The sequence below is a fragment of the Cricetulus griseus genome, chromosome 4 (genome assembly GCF_003668045.3).
Source record: "Cricetulus griseus strain 17A/GY chromosome 4, alternate assembly CriGri-PICRH-1.0, whole genome shotgun sequence".
Taxonomy (NCBI): Eukaryota; Metazoa; Chordata; class Mammalia; order Rodentia; family Cricetidae; genus Cricetulus; species Cricetulus griseus.
This window is the reverse complement of record NC_048597.1, coordinates 73635146-73641506: the sequence shown is the minus strand read 5'-3', so window position 1 is coordinate 73641506 and position 6361 is coordinate 73635146.

Genomic DNA, 6361 nt, shown 5'->3' with positions numbered 1-6361 from the left:
AAATATGATAGTTAGTAACACAGGTTCAGAAAGATAAGTAGTATAAGTTCAGTCTCATGTGCTAACTCCAGCTTCCAACTGTTAAATATGCATATAGAGATGTGAGTAAATATGGGGGAAGCTCAGAAAATATTCAAGGGATCATGTGACTAAAATATAAGAGATAAACTTTAAAGGAATGGAGGCGATTAGAAAGTAGAGAAAATATGAAGGAAAGAATATGGGGAGCAAAACGAATAGTGGGGAAAGGAGGCAGAGAAAGGAAGGGTAAACAGTCTGGAATGCAACCAATGAAAATGAAATACGTCTGAAAACCTTATGCCTTAGGTTTCTGTTGTTGTGAGAAAACATCCTGAACAAAAGCATGTCAGATAGAAAAGCTTATTTCTTCTTACCCTTTCAGGCACTGTTCATCATGACTTAATGTCATAATTTATATTGTCTTTGTAATTACTTTAAAATATCTAATATTGATTTGCATATGTCATATTTTTGTATTCTACATATGGGGATTTAGCTTGGAACTGAGCTGTAGAGGTATTCTGTTTACTGACTTTTCCTTCATTCCTTGATTAATTTGCTTTCTTTTTTTTTTAAATTTTATTTTATTTTATTAGTTCTAGATAGGGAACAAGCTTATTTCAAGTCCCTTCTCCCTCTCCCTCCCCTCACCCCCAAACTTTCTCCCCCACCCCCAGCCCATCCCCCCAACCCCATCCACCCACTACTCCCCAGGCAGGGTAGGGCCCTCAACGGGAGCTCAGCAAAGTCCACCAAGTCTTCCTATGCTGATCCTGGGCCCTTCCCCATGTGTCCAGGGCCAGAGTGTAACCCTTCATATGGGATGGGCTCTCAAAGTCCCTTTTTGCACCAGGGAAAAATACTAATCCACTACCAGAGGCTCCCTGGAGTGCAGAGGCCTCCTTATTGACATCTATGTTCTGGGGTCTGGATCAGTCTTGTACAGGCCTCCTGGACAGCATCTGGGGTCGATGTGCTCTCCCTTGTTCAGGCCAACAGTTCCTGTGGGTTTCTCCAACCTAGTACAGACCCCTTCGTTCTTCATTCCTCCCTCTCTTCAACTAAATTCCCGATTTCAGCTCAGTGTATATCTGTGGATGTCTGTCTCTGCTTCCATCAGCCACTAGGTGAGGGCTCTAGGATGGCATAAAGAGAAGTCATCAATCTCATTTTAGGGGAAGGGCTTTTAGGTTATCCTCTCCACCATTGCCTGGATTGTCAGATCATGTCATTCTTGTAGGTCTCTGGAGATCTCCTGGGTTCGAGATCTCTTCTCAAACCTATAGTGGCCCCTTCTGATATGGTATCTCTCATCCTGCTCTCTCTCCTCTATTCTTCCCACAACTCAATATTTCTGCCCCTCCATTTCCTCTCCTCTACTCCTCTTCTCCTGCTCTTATTGTAGCAGCTCCCTCTCCCCTACCCTCATGCTCCCAATTAGTTCAGGAAGAGCTTACATAGCCATCTTTCCAATTCACTGGGAACATGAATAAACCCCTTTAGAGTCCTTCATGTTTTCTAGTTTCTTTGGTGAAGAGGATTATAGGCTGGTAAACCTTTTCTCTATTTCTAAAATTCATATATGAGTGAGTACATACCATGTTTGTCTTTTTGTGACTGGGTTACCTCACTTAGGATGGTTTCTTCTAATTCCATCCATTTGCCTGCGAATTTCAAGATTCCATTGCTTTTTTCTGCTGAGTAGTACTCCATTGTATAAATGTACCACATTTTCTCAATCCATTCTTCAATAGAGGGGCATCTAGGTTGTTTCCAGGTTCTGGCTATTACAAACAATGCTGCTATGAACATGGTTGAACATATGTCCTTGTTGTAAGTACATGCCCTATTTGGGTATATACCCAAGAGAGGAATGGCTGGATCTTGAGGTACACTGATTCCCATTTTTCTGAGCAACCGCCATACTGATTTCCAGAGTGATCTTACAAGTTCGCACTCAACCAGCAATAGAGGAGTGTTCCTTTTTCTCCACATCCTCTCCAGCATAGATTGTCATTGGTGTTTTTGATTTTAGCCATTCTGAAAGATGTGGGGTGGTATCTCAGAGTTGTTTTGAGTTGCATTTCTCTGATGGCCAATGATTTTGAGCACTTTCTTTAAGTGTCTTTCAGCCATTTCAGATTCCTCTTTTGAGAATTCTCTATTTAGTTCTGCACCCCACTTTTTAATTTCATTGTTTGGTGTTTTGGTGGCTAGCTTCTTGAGCTCCTTATATGTTTTGGAAATCAGTCCTCTGTCAGATGTGGGATCGGTGAAGATCTTTTCCCATTCTGTGGGTGGTCGTTTTATCCTACTGACTGTTTTCCTTTGCCTTGCAGAAGCTTCTCAGTTTCAGGAGGTCCCATTTATTAATTGCAGACCTCAGTGTCTGTGCTACTGGCGTAATGTTCAGGAAGCGGTCTCCTGTGCCAATTTGTTCAAGGGTAATTCCCACTTTCTCTTCTAGAAGATTCATTGCGACTGATCTCATTTATGGTGAGATCTTTGATCCATTTGCACTTAAGTTTTGTGCATGGTGACAGGTATGGATCTATCTGCAATTTTCTGCATGTCTGAATCCAATTGTGCCAGCACCATTTGTTGAAGATGCTATCTTTTTTCCATTGTATAGATTTAGCACCTTTGTCAAAAATAAGGTATCCATAGGTGTGTGGGTCAATATCAGGGTTTTCAATTTGATTCCATTGGTCTATCAGTCTATTTTTTTGCCAATACCAAGCTGTTTTCAGAACTATGGCTCTAAGGTAGAGCGTGAAGTCGGGGATGGTGATGCTTCCAGAATATCCTTTATTGTAAAGAGTTGTTTTGGCTATCCTGGGCTTTTTATTTTTCCATATAAAGTTGAGTATTGTTCTTTCAATGTCTGTGAAAAACTGTGTTGGGATTTTGGTGGGGATTACATTGAATCTGTAGATTGCTTTTGGCAGGATTGCCATTTTTACTATGTTAATTCTACCTATCCAAGAGCATGGGAGATCTTTCCATTTTCTGGTATCTTCTTTAATATCTTCTTTTAAAGTCTCAAAGTTCTTATTGTACAGATCTTTTACTTTTTTGGTTAGTGTTACCCCAAGATATTTTATGTTGCTTGTGGATATTGTGAAAGGTGACGTTTCCCTGATTTCTTTCTCATTGGATTTATCATCTATATATAGTAGGGTTACTGATTTTTGTGAGTTAATTTTGTATCCTGCTACCATGATAAAGGTGTTTATCAGCTGTAGGAGTTCCCTGGTAGAGTTTTTGGGTCACTAATGTAGACTATCATGTCATCTGCAAATAGTGAAAGTTTGACTTCATCCTTTCCAATTTGAATCCCTTTGATCCCCTTTTCTTGTCTTATTGCTCTAGCTAGAACTTCAAGTACAATATTGAAGAGGTATGGAGAGAGTGGACTGCCTTGTCATGTTCCTGATTTTAGAGGAAACGCTTTGAGTTTCTCTCCAATTACTTTGATGTTAGCTATTGGTTTGGTGTATATTGCGTTTATCATGTTCCTGTTATATGTTCCTGTTATTCCTGTTCTCTCCAAGATCTTTATCATGAAGGGATGTTGGATTTTGTCAAAGGCTTTTTCAGCATCTAGTGAGATGATCATGTGGTTTTTCTTTTTTAGTTTGTTTATATAGTGGATTACATTGATGGATTTTCGTATGTTGAACCATCCTTGCATCCCTGGGATAAAGCCTACTTGATCATGTGGATGATTTTTCTGATATGTTCTTGTATTCGGTTGGCCAATATTTTGTTGAGTATTTTAGCATCGATGTTCATGAGGGATATTGGTCTGTAGTTCTCTTTCTTAGTCATATCTTTGTGAGGCTTGGGTATCAAAGTGATTGTAGCCTCATAGAAAGAGTTTGGCAATATCCCATCTGCTTCTATTTTGTGGAACAGTTTGAGGAGTACTGATATCAGCTCTTGTTTGAATTTCTGGTAGAATTCTGCAGTGAAGCCATGCGTCTGCCGTGGGGCTTTTTTTGGTTGGGAGGCTTTTGATTACTGCTTCTATCTCATTAGGGGTTATAGTTCGATTTAAACTGTTTATCTGATCTTGATTTAATTTTGGTAGGTGATATTTATCCAGAAAGTTGTCCATATCCTTTAGATTTTCCAATTTTGTGGAATACAGGTTTTCAAAGTATGACCTAAAGATTCTCTGGATATCCTCAGTGTCCGTTGTTATATCTCCCTTTTCATTTCTGATTTTGTTAATTAGCATGCTCTCTCTCTGCCTTTTGGTTAGTTTGGCTAGAGGTTTGTCTATCTTATTGATCTTCTCAAAGAACCAATCCCTTGTTTCATTGATTCTTTGTACTGTTTTCCTAGTTTCTACTTTGTTGATTTCGGCTCTCAGGTTGATAATTTCCTGGCGTCTACTCCTCCTTGGTGTGAGTTTCTCTCTTAGCATGCATACTACTTTTCAGTTGTTCTGTCAATTCTCTAATGTGACTTTCCTCCAGTTTCTTCATGTGAGCACTTAGTGCTATGAAATTCCCTCTTAGCACTGCTTTCAGGGTGTCCCATAAGTTCGGGTATGTTGTGTCTACATTCTCATTAAATTCTAGGAAGTCTTTAATTTCTTTTTTTATTTCTTCCTCAACCCAGGAATGGTGCAATTGGGTGTTATTCATTTTCCACGCAATGTAGGTTTTTCTGCAATTCGTATTGCTGTTGAATTCTAGCTTTAATGCATGGTGGTCTGATAAGATACAGGGGGTTATTTCAATACTTTTGTACCTGTGGAGGTTTGCTTTGCTGCCAACTATGTGGTCAATTTTTGAGAAGGTTCCATGTGGCGCTGAGAAGAAGGTATATTCTTTTGTGTTTGGATGGAATGTTCTATAGATATCTGTTAAACCCAGTTGTGTCATAACTTCTTTCAGATCCTTTGTTTCTTTGTTAAGTTTCTGTCTAGTAGTTCTGTCCAATGGTATAAGGGGGGTATTGAAGTCTCCTACTATAAGTGTGTGTGTGTTTATGTGTGGTTTGAGCTTTAGTAATGTTTCTTTTACAAAAGTGGGTGCTTTTGTATTAGGGGCATAGATGTTCAGGATTGAGACTTCATCTTAATGTACTTTTCCTGTGATGAGTATGAAATGCCCTTCTTTATCTCTTTTGATTGCTTTCAGTTTAAAGTCTAATTTGTTAGATATTAGTATCGCTACCCCAGCTTGTTTCTTGAGCCCATTTGATTGGAAAATCTTTTCCCATCCTTTTACTCTGAGGTATCGCCTGTCTTTGAAGTTGAGGTGTGTTTCTTGTACACAGCAGAAGGATGGATTCTGTCTTCGTATCCATTCTGTTAGCCTATGTCTTTTTATGGGTAAGTTAAGACCTTTGACATTTAGGGATATTAATGTCCATTGTTCATTGGTTCTTGTTTGCTTTGGATTTATTGTTGGTGGTGTCATTGTGTGTGGATTTCACCCTCCTGTTTCTTTTTATGTTTGGTAAAATTAGATTATCTATTGCCTGTGTTTTTGTGAGTGTAGTTATGTTCGTTGGGTTGGAGTTTTCCTTTCAGAACTTTCGGTATTGCTGGATTTGTGGATATGTATTGTTTAAATCTGTTTTTGTCGTGGAATATCTTGTTTTCTCCATCTATAGTGATTGAAAGTTTTGCTGGGTACAGTAGTCTGGGTTGACATCCATGCTCCCTTAGTGCTTGTAGGGTATCTATCCAAGACCTTCTGGCTTTCAGAGTTTCCATTGAGAAGTCGGGTGTGATTCTGATTGGTTTGCCTTTATATGTTACTTGGCCTTTTTCCTTTGCTGCTCTTAATATTTTCTCTTTATTCTGTAGATTTGGTGTTTTGATTATTATGTGTCGGGGCGACTTCTTTTTGTGGTCCAGTCTGTTTGGTGTCCTGTAAGCTTCTTGTACTTTCATAGGCATATCCTTCTGTAGGTTGGGGAAGTTTTCTTCTATGATTTTGTTGAATATGTTTTCTGTACCTTTGAGCAGTATTTCTTCACCTTCTTCTACACCTATTATTCTTAGGTTTGGCCTTTTTACGGTGTCCCATATTTCCTGGATATTTTGTGTTAGGGTTTTGTTGGACTTGAGGTTCTCTTTGGTGGATGAATGTATATCCTCTAGCGAGTCTTCAGTGGCTGAGATTCTCTCTTCCATCTCTTGAATCCTGTTGGATATACTTACATCTTTAGTTCCTGATCGTTTATCCAACCTTTCCATTTCCAACATGGTCTCATTCTGTGTTTTCTTTATTGTGTGTATTTCAGCTTTCATGCTTTGAACTATTTCAAGAGCTTCCTTCACTTGCTTGGATGTTTTTTCTTGGCTTTCTTTAGATTC